Here is a 22,012-nt window from a genome sequence, read left to right as displayed (position 1 = left end):
TGTGACAGATGACTGACATTTTTATTTCTTTGCCATACCGGAGAAAGTACCTTCTCTCTCAACCAGAAATAAGAAATAATCCAATTTGCAGCTAACTTAATGCTGAGAATTGAAATGCACTGAATTCTAAAGTTCTGATTCTAAGAAGAATGTCGAATGAGTCTTACTCCCAGTGCATGCAATACAATTTTACAATATATTTTATGGACTGTGATGCCATTAAATTGAGACGTATTAGAATCTGTGCGTGATAGAGTTGCTGTGGGAACTCTTAGAACCTTCTAACATTTGACGCCCATAATTGCATGACCTTAATATCTTATACTCCCAGAATCATATAATGTTAGCTTTGGAAGACCCCACTGAAGTTCAACCTCCACATCTTATTGATGGAGAAAGCGGGGCAAAGACATGGAGACTGAAACTGTGTAAGACCATGAGGCAAAATCCTTAATTTCTGACACTGGCTTCTAAATGTCAAGTCCAGTGATCTTTCTCCTATACGATGGTTACCTACTCCTGAGGGACTGTTTAGGGTGGGTCTTTTCAAAGTGTATACTTCAGTGTGTTTCAAAAAGGTTTCATTTCCTTTGGGTCCAAGTGGCTGTTTTTAACAAAGTCAGTACTAAAAGGTTTTATTAAACCGTAGGCTCTTGATCATATCCTTAGTGCTTAGGCCCTGAAGGTGATAGAATCTTAAAGGAGAAAGGGATTTTTGAGGTTTATCTTGTTGTCTCCTCTTCCACCAGAGAAATAGTCTTCTTGGTTTTTTTTTTTTAATTTTTTAAATGTTTATTTTTGAGAGAGACAGACACACACACACACACACACACAGAATCTGAAATAGCCTCCAGGCTCTGAGTTGTCAGCACAGAGCCCGATGTGGGGCTCGAACTCACAGACTGCGAGATCACGACCTGAGCCAAAGTCAGACACTCAACCGACTGAGCCACCCAGGCGCCCAGAGAAACAGCCTTCTTGAGCATTTCCTGTAATATGTTCATTTCTCCTAAGGGAATTTATCCTGTTGTGTGGCCAGGATTCCATGTTTCAGTGAGAAGAACTCCGTTTCTCTGTCTACTCTGCCCAGTAAGAGAAAAAGAAGGAAGGAAAGGGTGCTGAGCACCATTTGGGCACCAGGCACATGTAAGGTGCTTAAATATATCACCTCATTTAGTTCTTAAAACAGCTGTCTAAAGTAGATGTGATCATCCCAATATATGAATGGGGAGAAAAACACTCAGTGAGTTTAAATAATGGGCTCAAGTTCATCCACAGTAAGTGGAAGATTCAAGCCCAAGTGTAATTCTCTGGAATGTCCCGTCTCCCCTGACTTCTGTCCCTCCTCCATAAAGCCTTTCAGCACGCTGCACTACAACATCCTTCCATAATAAACATCCCCTGCTTAAAGGCCTTCGATGGCTCTTCAGTACCCACTCGAGATAAATTGTCCGAGCTCTTTAGCTTAATACCCAAGGCCCTTCACGATCTGGTTTGAGTCAGACTTTGCAGGCTCGCTTCCCTCCACTCTGCCAGCATGTCCAAGGTTTTCCTCGAAGGTGCCTTCCTCCCTGCACGTTCCGCACTCACTACCTGTGTACCCTTCCCTTCTTCCTCTACCTAAAGTTTCACTCAGATGTCCCTTCCTTGGTGAGGCCTTCCAGGCTCTCTGCAAAATTCATTCTTCTCTGCTTTCCCCCAGCACCTCGTACACACCCCATCACACTGTTCTGGGCCTGCAGAGATGGGGACTTTGTGTTCAAAGTCCAACTGGTAACTTTAGCTCATTTATGTCAACTGCAGTCAAGTTTTATTTTTGTTTTTGTTCTTTTTCTAGTTATAACCAGTTAGTAACAGGCTTAAGAGCAACTGAGGACAGAAAGAACCAGTACCTTCAGAAGACTGTGGAACCACAGCACAGAGAAAAGACAGGTTGGATTAATGACCAACTTCCTAACAATAACGGCCTTTATCTGGGAGCCCAGACAGAGCCTGGAATTTCTCAGCCACGCAGCTTCCTGGAACCATTTTTATTTGCTATTTTACAGAAGGAAAAAGAAAAGAAGTGTCTTAATAGACAGTGAGATTGGAGTTCGGCACTCCTCTGCAAAGCCCTGAGACCACCAGAATCTGAGTGGCCAGTCTAGTTGGGGAGCTGTGAGTTACAGAGGGGGCAGTAAGAAGGCTGCCCTTCTGGTCTATGGCCTTGGCCTGTGAGGCCCCCACTGCACACATCGTTCCATAAATATCTCCTGAGAACTACTGTGATCCAGGTATGGTGTGAGGTGCTGGGCAGGTAAGGAAGAATGCAGTCAGTTCCAGCTTTCTGGAGCTTATCATCAGGGAAGACAGGCACAGAAGCCAATGTGCACACAAGGTAGTAAGTATAATGAAGGAAGAATGTGCCCAGGTCACTAGGGGAGCAGGGGGAGGGGCATTTAACCTGTCCTGGGTGAGGGTGGAAGACAAGGGATCAGGGAAAACTGTAGCTGAACTGACGAGCAGGAGTGAAACAGGTGAGGTAGGAGGAGGAGACACAAGAAAGAAGTTCCAGGCATGAGCAGAAGCAGATGCATAAAGTTCCCATAAAGTGTGGAAAAAAACTACAAACATTTTGGTGTTTAATTGCACTTCAAGAGGCTGGGGAGGTAGCCAGGATTATTATGTGTATGTTGCGTGTTAGGCACTGTGCTAAAACACTCACATACAAACACATTATTTCAGATGACTAACTCATGGTGTGACCTTGAGTGAGTGAATGCACTTCCCTGGGCCTCACTAGTAAAATGAAGACACGATGAATTCCAAGGTGCCGTCTAATCTCAGCTCTGACATTATCTGAGGGGACGGCATTCTAATCTATGGTCTGTCTACCATGTTTACAGAAAGGCTGGTCAGGTTAATGGACCATCACGGCCCTGCTTTCCCAAGCTACAGGCAGCGTATTCAGTAGGAAGTGAATTCTGTTGGTCTTGAAAACATTTACCAAAACATCTAATTGTGCAAGATTCAGAAAAGGCACAGATTAAACTTGCTGTCTGGCAGGGTGGACTATGATAAATGCCATAGGGTCAGGTGGTGAGCTGTGGGGAGCTCAGGGTTAGGAGAGATCAGAGCCAACGTGGGAGAATGGACCAAGGCTTCCTGGAGGAGAAGGCATTTGTGATGGGACCGGGGGTGCACAGAATGTCAGGGAAGAGGCTGAGCAGAGGCATTCCAGGCAAGTGAAGCAGCAAGAGCCTGACAAGCCAATCAAAAACAGTACTTCCACATCCCTTCCGCAACCATCCCACTCCCCGCCCCCACCCCGCACGCCCTCTGCTCACCCCACCCTACCCGCTCTCAGGATTCTTAACTGACAGTTGAGACTCTCCAGAACGAAGCCTCATTCTCTCTGTCCAGCTCACTGACCCATGGGGTTGCTCCTATGTGAAACCTCTGCTCCAGCCACACAAAGCTACTTGCCATTTCTTGAATGTTCCCTTAGGTTTCTGTCCCTATCTCACTCTACCTTTGCCAGACAAAGGCCCATTCCCCAATACTCTCTCCTCTGTCTCTACCTTTCCTACCCATCATTCAAGGTCCACCTAAAATACCACCTTCTCTATAAATCTGAAAATCTATAAGTCTATAAAGCCTCCCTGAATCTCGTCCGGACACTGCAACATTTTGACTGCATTTCCCCTCACTTAGCATTTCCTGCTTTGTACTGTAATACCTTTCCTCGTGAAACTGTAAGTTCGGTGAGGGGAATGCCATGCCATTGGGGTGTCTCTCCCAAGGGTCTTACACAGGGGCACTCAATAACAGACCGGATGGTCAGCTCCCCAGCAAACACACAGGCCATGAGCAAAGTGGTCAGACCAAGAGGGTAAACAAATCTGCCCTTTGAGCATCATTTAAGGAGAACTAGAGTTCTGCCACCATTGGCTACATCATTGCCCTAAACTTAGGTGAGGCATGGAGCTCGCCAGCAGCCCCTGCTGCTCGCTCTGTTATCCCATCCTCATAATTGCTTCTAGGATGTTCAAGGCTCCTGGTGAATCTGATCAGAAAATTTCCAACCATTCTTCTGATGTCAAACTTAGTATGCAGAGGAAATCTGTTTGAAGCACCCATTTAATGACCTTAGGCAGCCTCAAAGCCAAATAGGAGTCACAAAAGGCCAACAACCAAAAGAAGGTGTGAAAGGGAAAACATCCCCATCAAGAAGGAGATGAAGTATCTGATGTGTTTCAGAGCCCCCACCCTACCCCACCACTTTCTTTAGGCGCCGGAAGCCATCTCTTCCCTTTCCTTCACCAACCCTCCCTTGGGGCCACTGTCCATACAACAGTGACAATCAAATGTCGGACTATGAAAGTAAACTACTGTTGCTTTGATTGTCAGTCCTGAAATGAGTATTTTTTCCTGCTGTCCCTTATGGAGGGATCTGCCAGGTTCATTCCTTAATGGAATATATAAAACAGCAGGCCTGGGGGTTGCTAGCATTTTTTATTTTAAAAAATATCTTTTTTTGCCTATTTTCTTCCCTCTCTATTACCTCTGCACTTTTGGGCTTCTGCCCCTTTAAGACCCTTCCCAAGGATGTTCTCACAGCCCAGCCCCACTGTCCATCTGTCTCTTGGCTTGCAAACTCCTTACATCTCCTTTTTAGAAATTCAAACACAAAACAATGAAACGTGTGATGCGCTGTGCCCTAGGGTACTAAGTGGAATAAACAGGAAGTGCTCCCCTAAGATACTACCATGTGATATACTTCATACAGAGAGAGTCAGCAAGTGCCAGCATAGAGGAGGGAACAATGAAGTCTGCCTGGAAAGTGGCAGAGAAGTTTTGACCTGGAGATAAAAATAGAAGCAGGAATCCAAGAGATGATATATGCCCTTTTTTTTTTTTTTTATTTTCTTGGCAAACAACATGTAGGAATAGCTCCTTCAGAAGAAGCCTTGTCTGAGACATTGGAGCTACAGGTGTGAAAAAGGTTCCTAATCCCAAGAAGCTTTTGGCCTAGAAAAGGAATTTCAAAATGTACCCGCATAATGGCAAGACCACCACATAACAAAGCGTGGAGTCACAGAACAAACCCCCAACAGAGTTCATAGAGAGGGTTTAAGAGAATACTTGGGGGTAGCAGACAGAATTCTAAGATGGCCCCCAAGACTCCCAGCCCCTGGCCCCATGCGTCCTGGATAATCCCTGAGACAGTGTATATGATAAATTTTACTCCTGAGAGTAGACTCATGTAAAGTGGCACAGTTGCCCTCAAGTAGGGAGGCTACCTGGGTCGACCTGATCTAATTACAAGTTTTGTAAAAGCTCAGTGTTTTCTCTGACTGTTGAAGAATCAGAGAGGTTGAAAGAGTGAGCAGGATTCGATGTGAGAGAGATTCTCTGTTGATGAGATGGAAGGGCGGGGGGTCGTGTGGCAAGGACCTGAAAATCGTCCCCAGTTGACAGCCAGCAAGGCAATGGGGGATCTCAGTCCTACGACCATAGAGAAAGGGATTCCATCAAGAAGCTGAAGGAGCTTGGAGTAGACCCTTCCTTAGTCAAGTCTCCACATAAGAAGGTAACTTGCCATGGACTTCAAGCTGTATTACAAAGCTGTAATCATCAAGACAGTATGGTACTGGCATAAAAACGGACACTCAGACCAATGGAACGAAATAGAGAACCCAGAAATGGACCCACAAACATATGGCCAACTAATCTTTGACAAAGCAGGAAAGAATAGCCAATGGAATAAAGACAGTCTCTTCAGCAAGTGGCGCTGGGAAAACTGGACAGCACCATGCAGAAAAATGAACCTGGACCACTTTCTTACACTATACACAAGAATAAACTCAAAATGGATGAAAGACCAAAATTTAAGACAGGAAGCCATCAAAATCCTCGAGGAGAAAGCAGGCAAACTTCTTACTCAACACGTCTCCAGAGGCAAGAGGAAAAAAAGCAAAAAGCAACTATTGGGACCCCATCAAGATAAAAACCTTCTGCACAGTGAAGGAAACAATCAGCAAAACTAAAAGGCAACTGATGGAATGGGAGAAGATATTTGCAGATGACATATCAGACAAAAGGGTTAGTATCAAAAATCTATAAAGAACTTATCAAACTCAACAGCCAAAAAACAAATAATCCAATGAAGAAATGGGCAAAAGACATGAATAGACACTCTTCCAAAGAAGACACCCAGATGGCCAACCAACACATGAAAAAATGCTCAACATCACTCATCATCAGGGAAATACAAATCAAAACCACAATGAGATACCACCTCATACCTGTCAGAATAGCTAACATTAATAACTCAGACAACAATAGATGTTGGCAAGGATGCAGAGAAAGAGAATCTCTTTTGCACTGCTGGTGGGAATGCAAACTGGTGCAGCCACTCTGGAAAAGAGTATAGAGGTTCCTCAAAAAATTAAAAAGAGAACTACCCTATGACCCAGCAATTGCACTACTAAGTATTTATCCAAGGGATACAGGTGTGCTGTTTCAAAGGGGCACGTGTACCCCAATGTTTATAGCAGAGCTATCAACAATAGCCAAAGTATGGAAAGAGCCCAAATGTACATCGATGGATGAATGGATAAAGAAGACGTGGAATATATTTATATACAATGGAGTATTACCCGGCAATCAAAAAGAATGAAATCTTGCCATTTGCAATTATGTGGATAGAACTAGAGGGTATTATGCTAAGCGAAATTAGTCAGAGAAAGACAAATACATGACTTTACTCATATGAGGACTTTAAGACACAGAACAGATGAACATAAGGGAAGGGAAGCAAAAATAATATAAAAACAGGAAGAGGGACAAAACATAAGAGACTCTTAAATACAGAGAACAAACTGAGGGTTGTCGGAGCGGCTGTGGATGGGGGGACGGGCTAAATGAGTAAGGGACATTAAGGAATAGACTCCTGAAATCATTGTTGCACCATATGCTAACTTGGATGTAAATTAAAAAAAAATAAACTAAAAAAAAAACACATGTGGCACTGGTATTGAAACAGATGTCAGGGAAGTACAGATTAAAATTTTATTTAAAAATGGGGCACCTGGGTGGCTTAGTCGGTTAAGCGTCCAGCTTTGGCTCAGGTCATGATCTCACGGTTGGTGGGCTCGAGCCCTGTGTAGGGCTCTGGGCTGACAGCCCAGAGCCTGGAGCCTACTTCAGATTCTGTGTCTCCCTCTCTCTCTGACCTTCCCCTGCTCACTCTGTCTCTCTCTCAGAAATTTTAAAAAAGATTTTAAAAATGTTTTTAATTTTATTTAAAATTATTTTATTATAACATTTAAATAATTTATATGTAAGATGAAGGCATTGTATGTATCAAAAATCAAATTAAACTATATATTAAGTTGTAAAAAAAAAAAAAAAGAAAAGAAAGTAACTGGCCAACACTTTGACTTTAGCCATCTGGCACTCTGAGCAGAGAACCCAGCCACACCACACCAGGCTTCAGACCCACAGAACTGTGAGCTAATCGGTGGTGGTGGTTAAACTGCTAAGTTTGTGGTAATTTGTTATGAAGCAAAAAGCACTTCCAGCAATGCCCTCTAGTTGGCTGTTTACATCCTAGTTTCCCAAACTCTGGGCTCCTTGGATTGAGGCCATTATCTAATTATCCTTGTAAACTTAGGCTACTCATAGGATGGGTACTCCCTAAAATTCCATCAAATGAATGTTTAAAGGAGACTCCGGGATGCAGATCAGGATCTGAATACACTCTGCGCATTCCCTCCTCCCAAAGATGGGGAGAGTGATCCCAAGCCCAATGCTCAGGCGAGAGGAGGAGGCCCCATTCGGTCCAGGGCTCCAGGCCTATTCCACAGACAGAGCAGATAGCCTGGCCTCAGCTGTCCCAGCTTCACTCCCAGACTCGGCTTCAATGGACTTCCTTTCAAGGAGCATCGTTCAAACGGGCATCATTAATCAGGAGTCCCTGTGCGACCTGAAAGTTACCATATACTAAACAATACCCGCACCCATCTCAGCAGGGCTCTAGGGATTTTTATTTCACCAAAGATCTTAGCTATAGGTGAAAGCCAAATATATTTTCAACCAGCCAAAATAAAAGTAGACAAATCCTTGAACTTCATCTATTCATTTTTTGTGAAACACTGTTTTTAATACTAAATAAAAAAATAACACAATGAACAGTTGCATAACCTCCACATAGCTGGCAAATAGTTAAAACTCTCTGCGGACTCTCCCTGATGGCCTTCCCATCCCCAGGCCCCTAGAGATCACCACTCTCCTGAATTTACTGTGTCCACTGTTGTATTTATATTTTCCTACATGTGTGTGTCCCTAAGCAAAATTGATAATGTTTTGCTTCTATTTTTAATACAATGTTTATTTATTTCTTAGAGAGAGAGAGCATGAGCAGGGGAGGGTCAAAGAGAGAGGGAGACACAGAATCTGCAGCAGGCTCCGAGCTAAGCTGTCAGCACAGAGCCCGACACGGGGCTCGAACCCACGAACCATGATATCATGACCTGAGCCGCAGGCAGACGCTTAACCGACTAAGCCACCCAGGCGCCCCTGGTTCTGCTTCTTTTTAAACTTTATATAAATGTCAACATACTGCTTATCCTTTTTTTGTTCAGTGCTATTTTCAAGATATTTTCAGGTTATTACATGTATCTCTAGATCAGAGGGTTTGCAAATTTTTCTATAAATGGCCAAAGAGTCAATATTTTAGGCTTTGCAGGTCATAAGGCCCACTGTAGCACCATAGATAACCTGATAGGGTTCCAATACTTTTATTTTCATATAAGTTTCATATGTCAAGAAACTATTCTTCTTCTTCTGATTTTTTTCAACCATTTGAAAATGTAAAAACCATTCTTACCTTCTGGGCCATACACAAACAGAAGATCAGGCCAGATTTGGCCCCAGGACCCATCATCTGTCAATCTTGCTTTAGAACATTCATTCATTTTTTTTTTTTTAAGTTTGCTTATTTTTGAAAGACAGAGTGAAAGAGAGTGCTCATGCATGCACATGATGGAGGAGCAGATAGCCCAAGCAGGCTCCATACTATCAGCACAGAGCCCAGCATGGGGCTCAGTCTCACGAACTGTGAGATCATGACCTGAGCCAAAATCAAGAGTCAGATGTTCAACCGACTGAGCCACCCAGGTGCCCCTAGATCATTCTTTTTTTTTTTTAATGTTTATTTATTTTTGAGAGAGAGAGAGAGAGAGAGAGAGAAAGTGTGAGCAGGGGAGGGTCAGAGAGAGAGGGAGACACAGGATCTGAAGCAGGCTCCAGGCTCTGAGCTGTCAGCACAGAGCCTGATGCGGGGCTCAGATCCACAGACCGTGAGATCATGACCTGAGCCAAAGTTGGACATAACCAACTGAGCCACCCAGGCGCCCCAATTCATTCTTATTGCTATGGAATATTCTGTTGATTTTACCTCCATTACCAGGCTCAAGAAATTTAGTAGGCACTGTTTTAGATCTGACATTGGTCTTGCTCCTAAGAAATGTACTGTGTTAGTAGGCAAGACAGGGCTTGTTAACTGATAATGAGGTAGAAAGTGATAAAGACCCTAACAGAAGTTCGAATGGCCTGCCACGAAAGCCAACAGGAGTGGAGGCAAGAGAGCAATTTCATATAGGCCCAGTGGTTGAGTTAATGGGCTCTAGGGCTGCCTGGGTTCCTATCCTGACTCCACAATTTACTAGGTTTATGGCCTTGGACAAGTTACCTTACCTTCCTGTGCCTCAGTTTTCTCACCTGTGAAATGCAGATCATAGTCATGTTTACTGCATAGGTTGTGACAATTAAATTATCATAAGAATTAACTAAGATAGTACATGTAAAGCATGTGGAAAAGGCCATAGTAAGCATTACATAAATGTTGGTTTCTTATTATTCAAGCTGGAAGATCATGGAGGGTTTTGTGGAGGCTGTATTAAATCAGAGTCTTAAAAGATGGGTAGAATTAGGACATACAGAAATGGAGAGGGAGGCATTTTAGAAGACAGGGCAGTACATGGAAAAGCCCCAAATAGCAAAGGACAAGTGTGGAAAACTACAAGGGAACCAAATAAAGGAGAATGGAGAGAAATGAATTTAGAAAGGAAAGTTTGTGGCTGGATCATGGAGAGCCTTGAGTTCAAGGCGAAGGCATTGGACTTTGTCCTGTAGGTACTGAGCACCTATTAAGTTTTAGGAACTGGGGACTGACATGACACTTCAGCTCCTGGCACCTGCAGGGGACAAGTTTGAGACAAGATTCAGAATGACGTCATGACTCCAACAGTCCAGGGAATGGGGACTCGACTAGGGGAGAGTCAGGGTGCTTTGGAAATGGATTGGATGTGGAGGACAGGGAGGTGTTTTAAAAAGTATGGGGCACCCATGATGGGGCACCCGGGTGGCTCAGTCGGTTGAGCGTCTGCCTCTTGATTTTGGCTCAGTCGTGATCCCAGGGTCTTGGGATCAAGCCCCATATTGGGCTCTGTGCTGAGAGTGTGCAGCCTGCTTGGGATTCTCTCTCCCCCTCTTGGGGGAATCCTCTTGGGATTCTCTCTCTCTGCTTCTCCTCTTCTCATGTGCATGAGCGTGCACTCTCTCTCAAAAAAAACTTGTTTTAATTAAAAAAGAAAAAGCACAACCATGGCTTTAAGACTGGGTAACTGGGAGGATGGCCGTGCCATTGCCTGAAGTGGGGAACACAGATAGAAATAAAAGGTTTAGGATGGAAAGTCGTGATTCCAGTTTGTAACCCATGGAGTTTAAGGAGTCCGTATGGAACTGTCTAACGGAACTGCAGCTAAGAACAAAAGGCGCTGGGGAGAGGGCTGACGATTTAGACTAGAAGCTTTTGAGTTCTTCCTTCCAACAACTTGATGTGATCGGTATGTGATTATCCCCTTTCTATTCTAGAGAGGAAGAAACTGAAATCAGAGAAGTCTATCTCTGCAGCTCATGATCAACCACCCCACTCTACTACCACTGTGGCCTGCTTTCTTAGGGCTTCAGCCTACGACAGTAAGGGCATTACTCAGAGACTCTCTGATGCAATTCCAGGAAGCTTGGACTATCTACCTCCCTGACCTTAGCAAATGAGAAGCAGGTATGAAAGGGATAGGCATAATGACAGCAAGATAAGTGGCAGTTAAAAACCAGAAACTTTAAGAAACCATCATGAGAACCTGGAAAGCATAGCATTCTGGGGTCATTTGTTAAGGTGGAATATTGTCCTTCACTCTTCAATAGCCCAAGATGATTTCTTAATAATAAAGCCTGATACTGCTACCAATTCATGTTCATAATGAATCAAGAAAATAATAAATTTGTTTCTGTATACTTAGGATGGCTAGGAGGTATCTAATACACCTTTAAAAGATTTTTACATCCAGTATGGGTATTTTTTTTTCTTTTTTCTTTTTTGAGAGAGAGAGAGAGAACATGAGTGGGGGAGAGGGGCAGAGGGAGAGAGAGAGAATTCTAAGCAGGGTTCACACTCAGCGCAGAGCCTGATGCCAGGCTTGTGACCCTGGGAACATGACCCCCATATCAAGAGTCTGACACTCAACTGAGATACCCAGGTGCCCCACTTTCTTTTTCTGTTAAAGGAACAGACTCTCAGCACTCTGAGGGAACTTCTCTTCAAAGGCAGCTTTGCAGAGAGCAGAGGTTTTGAGGTTTTGATTCAATTGTTTCTCCTCTCACTGTCTAAAGAACTCTGGAAGTATGTGAAGGATACCCTGGGCTTGTGTAGCTTTAGAGGACCCTCCGCCAGGATTCCCAGGCCTACCCAGGCTGTCATTGGGAACTTCTTCCCTGCCTCTCACCCGCCTCCCTGACTTGCTTCTCAGAAAATAGGCAGTAAGAGGGAACGGTGTGCTGGGGTTACAAGGAGCAGTAGCATCCACAGGAAACATTAGCAAATTCTCAGTCCACAGGGCCTAGTGGAAATAAAGGAATAAAAACACCTGCTGTCAGGTGGTGAGGCGATACCAAATTAGGAATAAAAAGACTGGAATCATCTGTGTCCCAGCTCTGCTGCTTACCTGCCGGGCTCTCTCCTGTTACTATCCATCCGCCTGGAATGCCTTGTGAACATATCCATCAAGGCCTGGCTTGCATCTTGAGAGCTCCTTCTGAACTGCAAAACTGATTAAGTTACTCCCCGATTTAACACTTTAAGAGCTTCTCAGTGCCGGTAGCAGGTGTATCCGTGAACCTCATGGTCTCAAGACCCTTCCACTCTGAAAAGTTATTGAGGACCTATAGGGGCTTGTTTATGTGCAGCTTGTGGCTTCTGTCAATATTTACCATATTAGAAATTAAAACTAAGAAATTTCTAAATTTTTATGAATTCATTTAAAAATTACAATAATCAACCCATTACATGTTAACATAAACACATTTTTAAAAATGTTTATTTTTGAGAGAGGGAGAGACAGAGCGTGAGCCTAGGAGGGGCAAAGTGAGGGGGAGACACAGAAGCAGGCGCACAGAGCCTGACGTGAGGCTCTAACTCACAAACCACGAGATCATGACCTGAGCCAAAGTCAGAGGCTAAACCGACTGGGCCACCCAGGTGCCCTATCATAAACATATTTTTAATGAAAAGTATCTATATTTTCCACAAAAAGCATATTAATGAGAAGAGTAGCGTCCTACATTTGTGCAAATCTCTTTAATGCCAGCCTTAAAAGAAGACAGCTGGATCCTAAAATCTGTTTCTGCATTTAAGTTGTTGCGATATCATATGTCCTATATTCTATGGAATACTTCGCTGTATGCTTGTGAGAGATTGGGTGAAAAAAGCAAACTATGTTTAGCATTATTCTGAAAATAATTTGGAGCTCACGACCCCGGAAAGGATCTGAGTGACGGACCTCCAGGACCACACGATGAAAACCACTGGCCGACAAGATAAATTCTAAGGTCGATATACAAGGGCATCCAGTGTCATTCTAGATCTACAATACCTCCTCCCAGGGTCTGGCTCCCTCTCCCTGTCTAGCTTTAGCTGCGGCATCACCAGATCCACACGTTTCCCGAACTCCTGCCACACCACTCACACCAGCCATACGGTATCATGTTTTCATGCCTTTGCATACATCCTTCTCTCTGCCTGAAATTAGCTTCTCCCCTTGCAGGCTCTTTCAAGAGCCAACTCGATGCGTTGTGCCTCAGTTGACACCCCCTCCCCCAGCAGCAGAGCTGACCACTCCCAGCAGGCAGAGCACAGGCTTCGATCAATGTCCTCGACTCGGTCATTCACTGGCTGGGTGACCTTGGACAAGTGATTTCACCTCGCTCCAAGTATTATCTGGGGTGGATGCGGCCATTAACCGCGGAGTGCTAGTGAGCACTCAAAGAATGACCTGACACAGAGGGCCCAATGCGTACTTGTTGAATGGGTGAACCAGGAGGGGGACCCTGGGAGCTTACACTTAACTGAGCATCTATTTACGAGGTCCCTGCACTGTCCCGTGGGCTTTACAAGCATGAACCTCACACTAGCCTCTTGGATGAGAGATGAGAACCCTCGGGGAGAGGAGCGAGGTCACTCGCTCAAGGTCATCCATCACGCAGCTGGTCAGCAGCTGGGCGGGGACTCGAGTCCCGGGCGCCTGCTCTGCGCCGGAGGCGGCGCCCTGCGTCAGCGGGGCTTTGGGCCGAGACAGGGCGCCAGCGGGGCTTTGGGCCGAGACCTGACGGCTCTTGGCTCCACCGTGTCGCCCACGGGTGCCCGCGCCACCTCGGACCGGGTGACCAGCGGCGGAAGGACTCGAACTCGAGCACCGAGCCCTCGCCGGGCCTCAGTTTACCCGTCCGGGAGATGCGGCTCCGAGAAACGGGCGGGGCGTGGGCCAGGCCCCCCGGCGGATGGCCGGGGGCGGCCGGGACTAGCGGGACCGGGCCGCTCGGTGGCGCCCTCGCCGCGCAGCTCCGCCCCGCCCCCCGCGCGCGCGGGCCCAACGGCCGCGGCGCGCGCCACCCCGCGACGGGAGGGGAGGGGCGGAGGTAGGGGGCGGGGCCGAGGAGCCGCCGCCGCCGCCGCCGCCGCTGCCGCCGTCGCCGCCGCCGCCGCCGCGGTCAAGCCCCCCGTCGCCTGCCCGCCCGCCCGCCGCCCTCCGGAGCCGCCCCCGCCCGCCCCCTTCGCGCGTCCGCTTGGGCTCCCTGCGCAGCGGAAACATGGCGGCGGGAAGGGAGTGAGACGCCCCGCGCCGCCGCTGCGCCCGCAGGTAAGCGCTTCGGCCGCCGCCTCCGCCTCCCGCGCCAGCCCGCGTGCCCTCAGGGCCCTGGGCCGGCAGGGGCAGTCCCCGGCCGCCGCCCCCGTTCTTCGCGGCCCGCCCGCAGGCGGGCTGCTGGCTGTCGGGCCGGGGGCCTGTCTGTGGTCTGAGCGCGACTGAGGCCCTTAGCGGCCGTGTCAGCCCGGACCCCGTGGCCCCAGCGACCGGCCGCGGCCCTGACGCCGGAGGAAGGGGGCACGTCAGGAAGATCTGAGCGGCGGCCGCTCTGTCCCGGCCGGCGCGGGGGCGGAGGGTGCTGTCAGTGTGCGGCGGGTCAGTCGCTCCGCTCGGACGCGAGAGCCAGGGATGCCTGGGGGTCGGGCCGGCTCGGACCCGGGGCGGCGGGCGTGCGCGGGGCCCGAGCTGTCAGCCGCGGCGCCCGGGCTGCGCCGGGACCACTCATGTGGGCCGCCGGAAACGGGCGGAGAAAGGCGCTTTCGAACCTCGGGGCTGGGGGCCACCGCGGAGGGCCGGCGGCCAGGCGCGCCAGCCCCGGCCTGGGGGGAGGCAAGGGGTTTCCGGGAGACGGGTGAACCCCGGACCGTCTCCAGCCTGGAAGGGAATTTAAAAGTCACCCAGGGCTCCTCTCCCCACCCCCCCCATCGCATACCGAAGTCCCTTTGAAAATCCCTAAATCGACCCCAGATCCCTTGACCACCCCCTCCGGTGATGGCAAACCCATTTCTCCCCAAGGGAATCCATTCTGTTCCTGGACGGCTTTGCTTCTTAGAAATATATATGCATTTTGGTGGAAAGAACGCGCTGCCTCCCATTCTTCCTCGTTTTTTCCCTTACGGGCAGCTTTTGAGATACCTGAAGATAGTAGTCCTTCCCCAGAGGCTTGTCTTCTCTTCGCTAATTCCAGTTCCTTCTGTTGTTTCTTGTATACTGAGGTTCTCTGATCCCTTCTCTGAATGAGCTTGCTCATATTCTCTTTAAAGGAGAGAGCTTCTTAGTAGGAGAGACAAAACCTATTAAGTTTCTTCAAGAAGTTCTTTGGCTCCAAGGATTGATTGACCTGCTTAAATAAAAAGTATTCCTTTCCTCATTTCTGTGCTGCGTTTTGAACTTAAAAAAAAAAAAAAAAAGTCCAGTGCTGTGTTCAAACGACCTAAAAGAGATCCTACTTTGTGGAAATGTTTGGGTTTCCCCTCACTAAAAAAAAAGTCCATAAACTCTTTATCAGCTGAGCTGATGTATATCAAAGTGTGGCGATGCACCATGCAAATAGGAAAGCTTATTATTTTTTTCTTCTGAAAAAGGATTGAGACCTAATTTGGTTCCAGACTGCAATTTAATATTTAGTTGGAGAGGGAAATGCTTATTACATTGAACCCTTTGCTCTGTGTCAAACTGCCAGCAGAAGGCCCAAAATTACTATGAAAAAGAACATTTTTTGTTGCTCACTTACCAGCATTATTTTTTTTGCCAGCTTTTTTACCACTTAGCCTTGGTATGTGGGGGTTAAGCTTTTAAGAAGTGCCTGTTACCAATGTCCTAAACAACCCAAAGCAGGCCTTCAGGTTAGTAACTTTGAAAGCCCAGCAGAGATACCATGGCCTTGTAGATAAAATGCCAAGCTCTTGTATCTGGAACCCTGTTCCAATTCTAACCAAAGCTTCACTGTTTTTAGAACATGGACAAGCACATACCAGCAGTTGGAATTGGTTCTTTATCTTTGTTCTTATGTCTTTATTTTTTAAATTGGTTAGTGGTTTTAAAGTTTGTAGTGCACAAGCTTTGACTTCTGGTTTGTTCGTGCAAATGCTATTTCCCTTTTATGTAAGTTGGGTAAAAATTTGTATTGAAACATTTTGTATAGAACTGTGCAGGCTCAGGAAAGGCTCTGGTCCTTTGCTTCTAGGAACTTGAAGTTAATGGTAGGAAATACTGAAAACTCTGGGAGAAAGAACTAGTGTGTGAATATCCCACCACAGATTTAAACTCAAGTTCTAAACGTAAAGCCTGTGTATCTCCTCTGTGTCAGGCACTTTGCTATGTACTGTGTTTAGCTGGGTATGTAAAGATGAGTAAGATACATTTTTCAATCCCTGTGGAGCTGGTAAATTAGATGCCCAAATAGGTCATCTCCGAATAAAGGTGAGAGGGATGTATGACGTTGTGGTTACCCCAAGGTGGGTGCATTTAGACTAGCCAAGGACTTGAGGGAAGGCTTTGGGAAGAGGGAACACCTGACCCAAATTATAAATGGTAAAGATGGATAAAATGTGTGCTTCTGAGAAAACAGCTCGAGGGAAGTCATCAGTGTGAGAGAAGGAATGACTTGCATAGAAAACCACAAGCAGTTTGGGACTGCTAAAACTATAACAATAAAGACATACATGGTGGGGCACCTGGGTGGCTCAGTGGGTTGAGCATCCGATTTGGGCTCAGATTATGATCTTGTGGTTCACCGGTTCGAGCCCCATGTCAGGCTCTGAGCTGTCAGCACAGAGCCTGGAGCCTGCTTCAGGTTCTCTCTCTCTCTCTCTCTCTCTCTCTCTCTCTCTCTCTCTCTCAAAAACACTAAATTTTATAAAAGATATAAGTGGTAAGTTGCAAGGCTGCAAATATAGGCAGAGACCATATCACGGTAGATCTTGTACTTGTTTGCATACATATCTTGAAATTACTTCAATGTATGATTTTTTTTAATCACTGAAAGTTTTTTATCAGACACAGTGGAGTACTGTTTTTAAATACGGTCATAGGGATGAGGAGAAAGGGATGACTTTGAGAGAATCTGTGAGGCTTTATGATTGATTGGATGTGTGGATGAGAGGGTCAGGAGTCCAGTGTGAAGCTCACATTTTTGGTTTGGGTGACTAGAGGGATGGTGGTGACATTAACTGAGACAAGAAACACTGGATGATAACTTTGGTTTTGGACTTGAAGATTTTTCAGTAGCTTGAGTTAAATCAGTGAACAAACGTGGTGGAAGTAGCTAGAAAACATGGAAGTTGTGGTCAGAAAGTGGAGCTCTTCTAGGTGACAGCTAGGTCTCTGTGTGAGGATCTGAGGTACAGCAGATATGAAGGTCAGCAAAGCCTAGTATGACAGGAACTGCGAGGCTCTTACATCGAATGGGTCATCTGTGTCAATAGTGAAGTGATTTAGGATGCTGGGGTGTGGGGAGGACAGGATGTGACCCAGGTGCAGTGAATAGAAGGGGATTAATCAGGAGGGTGGCAGATGACAGATGAGCAGGAGGGGTAGTGAGTGATGTAGCCAGATGGTGGGTACCTCAAAGGAGGAGGACTCTTTAAACAGAAGAGTGGAAAAGTAGTGGTTTTTTACGTTTCCTTCTTGGGAGCAGGGTGCTGAACTCTCCATCTTTATTCAGGACTCATATTCTTTTCACTCTGAAGAGTTTGTTCTCAGTCTTGGAAATTGGTAGGGCAAGCACCCTATATCATATCTTTGCTGCTGATGCTTAATGACAAAAAGCAATGGAGGTTTCCCTGCTGATGTTCAGTAGGTGGATAGGAAACCAACAGATAAAGCAGTGAGGTTACACCCAAGATTTCTAAGAGCCTACGTTGAGTTAGAAAGACCAAGATTCAAATCTAGGCTCTGTCACTTGCTAACCTGCGGACTATAAGCAAGTTGTCTGGCCTCTGTGACTTTCAGTGTCCCTACCTGTGAGCACATTAATTCCCACTTTATAGGGTGTAACAAAGATTACATGGAATTATGTATAGAAAATCACTAGAAAAACAATTGGTACTTCGTAGATGCAAAGGAACTGTTCTCTACCTTTAAGGGGCTTAAGCTCTGTATGCTGACGTTTTTTTCATGCTTACCTAAACTGTACAGCAATACACACTCTAAGACAAAGCCAAGGGATACAGGATTTCAGAGGAGGGAGCCACCATTTCTCAAAATTTGGAAACCAGGTTAGGCTTCGCACTCAAAATACATTTGATTTGGGCCTTGGTGAACATATTTTAATAGATTAAATAATTTAGGTGGAGATACAAAGAGGAGAAAGTGTAGGATATGTTTGTTAAAAATTGATAGTTGTGGGCTGAAGCCTTTTTTTGGGGGGGGGGGTGTAAGACTCTATTGCTCTTCCTGCCTCAGTCGTGGAAGCCCATAGAGAAACAGGGGCCAGGAACTCAAAGTCGTCTGGAAAGCTGAGCCCCCCCCCCCCCCCACGGGGTGCAGCTGTTTCGGATGGACTTCATAGGAATGAGAAAGAAACTTTTGTTAAACCACCAGAAAAAAAAAAAATAGTTGCCACAGGTTTGAGTATTGTGTTAAGTCAGGAGTGAGCCTTCTGGCTTGAGAGATGGCCTGGGGCCATAGTATTAAAGACCTGGAACTGTGGGGGCGCCTGGGTGGCTCAGTTGGTTAGGCATCCGACTCATGGTTTTGGCTCAGGTCATGATCTCACCGTTGGTGGATTCGAGCCTGGTCTGGCTCCGCTAACAGCAGAGTCAGCTTGGGATTCTCTCTCTCCTTCTCTCTCTGCCCTCCCCCTGCTCACTCAATCTGTCTCTCTCTCAAAATAGATAAACTTAAAAATTTTTTAAAAAGCCCTGGAACTATGGAGTTTGGACTTGATTCTAGATAGACTAGGGAGCCATACATTGTACATCCTCTCTCTCTACCTCAGTTTCCTATCTGTAAAATTTGTAGTTTCAGAAACTTAGGATTTCTGTTTGAAGTAAACCAAGAAATTCCACATTTGAAAACAAGTTCCTATGCAGGCCAGTTGTAGTTTTATAGTTGTAGTTTAATCTCTGCAATAACCAGGTTTGGTAGATAGGCTTCGTGGAGTTAAGAAACATGCGATCTTACTGGTAGAAAGTGACTAAGGATGCTCTGATTTTTAAGTTCTGTCTTTTCTACCCTCAATGTCACCAATTATTAATTATGCAATCCTGGGACCGTCACTTTGCCTCTCTGGTCCTCAGTTCCCTCATTTTTGTTAGGTGTAGGTTTAACTCAGGTAGTAAGTGTAAAATCACTTTGCATAATGTCGGTTATGTAATAGGCATGCCAGTTTTGTCCCTCCCCTCACACCATTGCCAAGGCCTTAGTGCTAAGTCCCTAGCCACCAGGGAACTGCTAGGACAATTATGTTGATAGCCTTATGGCAATATAAACCAGCAAGTCTCATCATCTGTTATCTATGTCCTGTCCCCTCCAGTCACAGCTTTTCCTGTGCTCGCTTGGCTTCCTCCTCTCTCCCAACCCTGCTTACTTGTTCCCTCTCATACCTCTCCATAGGCTCTCTGAAACCCCTGTTTCCTACCCTGTTAACCATCTTACTAGATTTGTGTGTGTTCTGGCCTTTAAGTGGAGGTCAGGCTCTCATCTGAGTCATGGAGAGCACCTGTAGTTGTTTGCTCTGTAGTTCTTTTAAATGGGTGTAGCGAGTTCTCCCACACCCTGTGCAGGTGTGTGAGAAAGATAAGGATGATTGTAGTTTTCTTTGCACCACAGTTTTGTCCATCTTGTTAAAATCCCTCTCCTCTGTGGTACAAGGGCTCCTCTCGTCTTCTTGTCTGTAGATCTTCTCCAGCATTTAAGAGACCGTGTATGGTCTTCCTGTCCACCTCAGTTTCCGTCCTCACCCTGAGTAACTGCAGTACTCACACGGATGATTGTTTCCCCAACACAGTAGCTTATTCAACTCAAGCGATCATCTTTTTAGCTTATCAACTCCCACAGTCACACCAGGGGCCTTATTATCACCTGGAGGTGGCCCGCCTCTGCAATTATAAATGGATACTTGCAGCTTTATTCAAAATGTCTTCGACTTGACCTTTGACTTTCCCCGCTAGCTCTGTTGTTGGATCTCTTCGAGGCCTTTCTTCCCTATCCAGGAAGGATGATTAATTTTCTTAGTCTACCATTTATTCCGGTCACTTGCTTGCCGTCATCCTCTGTTCCCTTGCTCTACTGCTCTTCTGCCCCTGTCTGGACAAAATCTCAAACCTCGTAGAATCAGACCTGTCTCTTTGGGCAGAAGTAGCTCAGAGCCCTGCTGGAGAAGATCACACACTTATGCAGACTGCTGCCATTGTGCATTCAGTACCTAGTCATTTCTTTGCCCTAGTCTTTATGATGCCTTATGTCACATGTTACTCAAAACTGTACCTGTATTTTCTTGCTTCTTCCTCTTTCTCAAGACTAAATCTCTGACTCTTGTCAACCTCTTTCTCTCTTCTGACTCCTTTTCTTTTTTTATTTAAATCTACTTAGAAGTCTTCCGTCTTGAAGTAAATCTGATAAATAAAATCTTAAATCCATGTTTCCCCCCAAGCACCACCTACACTCCTACCTGTCTTTACTCAAACTTCTTGAGTTATATACACTTAATATGTAGACTTCCTCATTCTTAACCTCTTCCTTGCATTCTAGTTTTAGTCTCCATCACTGGATAAGCCTCAGTTTCCGTATCTGAAGATGAGGATAATAGTACCTATTAAGTACAATAATACCGTAAGAAATACCATAAGAGTTTTGTGATTTTAAATGAGGTACTCTGTATGAAAGAGCCTGCAGTGTCCAGCACACTGCAGCAATGCTGTGTATGTTACATTCATATGTTACTTTTGTTATTATTGCTACTTATTTAATCTTCAAAAGACTCAGGAGATAAGTCCCCTTATTTTGCAAATAAAGGAAACCGAGATTTAAAGTTTTAGAAACTTGCCCCAACTTTACAGAGTCTCTGAACCACTCTGATTGGGGTCACCTGCCTTCTCCTTATTGGTAACTCCTGGGTTGAGGGGGGCAGGCAATTTTAAGGCCTTAGCAGCAGCATTTCACATTTCTGATTATTCCCTCTTCCTCCAAACTTTCTTTTCCCACGTTGGCTGTGGTGCCCTTCACTGTGTTGCTTCCTCCTTGGCCTCTTCATCCCAAGTGTGTTTGGATGAGAACTTCCCTCCTCTTGCCCATCTTTGGTCCTGAGCCTTCTGCTGTACATTCCCTTAGCAATCTCAGCCATTCACTTGGCTTACAGTAAAGTCTGTTTGCCCATACTCACACTTCTATCTGTAGTCACGATAATCTCTACCACGTGTTAGAACTGGATATTTAGCTACCTATGGTCAGCTTCACAAACAGTGTGTATCATTTCTACTTTAAAGCCAGTATGTCCCAGTGCGCTGTGTGAAAACCTTCTGAAATTGAAATGGACCTAATAAAAGTTTTCTTGAGATTTTTTTTTGGGGGGGAGGCTTCATGCATTCATAAGAGTGATCAGGGGAGGGCAAAGAAAGAGGGAGAGAGAGAATCTTAAGCAGGGCTCAATCTAACTACTGTGACATCATGACCTGACCCGAAATCAAGAGTTGGATGCTTAACTGACTGAGCCACCCAGGCGCCCCGAGAGATATTTCTTAAAGTCAGTGTGTCCCAAATTGAACCTAACATCCTTGCCACTTTTCCTGCTCCTCCTTCATTTAAGACAATTTCTCTTCCTCAGGAGTGATTCTGGTTTAGAGAAATTTTGGTTTATTCAGTAGTTATTATTGATCACTTAGAGATATTTAAGGCATAGTCCTTTCTCTCAGGGAGCTCACTGTTTATGAGGGGAAGTTAGTAAGACACATCCTTAATTATCTCATATACATAACTCTGTAAACACTCCAGAAACTGAGGTGGAAGGAGAGGTCACTGACTTCTGGGGTGGTCATGTCAAGTCTCCAGGTTCATTGCTTTTTTTTTTTTTTTTAATTTTTTTAATGTTTTATTTATTTCTAGGA

The 22,012-nt window shown here is 45.6% G+C and overlaps 1 protein-coding gene and 1 long non-coding RNA gene across 8 annotated transcripts in view; one reads left to right on the top strand and one right to left on the bottom strand.

Annotated features, from left to right (window-relative positions):
- The window catches only part of LOC120247887, a 39,196-nt gene extending 25,313 nt beyond the window's left edge, over positions 1-13,883 (bottom strand). For both annotated transcript variants that reach the window (XR_005532440.1, XR_005532439.1), the window contains exon 1: positions 13,466-13,883. This is a non-coding gene — a long non-coding RNA (uncharacterized LOC120247887). The remainder of the gene's footprint in view (positions 1-13,465) is intronic.
- A 219-nt stretch (positions 13,884-14,102) lies between these two features.
- SCMH1 (Scm polycomb group protein homolog 1) overlaps positions 14,103-22,012 on the top strand; it is a 181,347-nt gene continuing 173,437 nt past the window's right edge. For 4 of the 6 annotated variants that reach the window (XM_039255941.1, XM_039255948.1, XM_039255949.1 and 1 more), the window contains exon 1: positions 14,162-14,240. The gene's annotated coding sequence lies outside the window, so the exon portion shown is untranslated. Of the gene's footprint in view, positions 14,241-22,012 lie in introns of all 6 variants that reach the window. The other 2 variants (XM_039255952.1, XM_039255951.1) reach the window with 1 other exon arrangement.

The sequence above is a fragment of the Hyaena hyaena genome, unplaced genomic scaffold (assembly GCF_003009895.1).
Source record: "Hyaena hyaena isolate Hyena2069 unplaced genomic scaffold, ASM300989v1 scaffold_551, whole genome shotgun sequence".
Lineage (NCBI taxonomy): Eukaryota > Metazoa > Chordata > Mammalia > Carnivora > Hyaenidae > Hyaena > Hyaena hyaena.
This window is presented reverse-complemented; position numbering and strand designations above follow the sequence as displayed.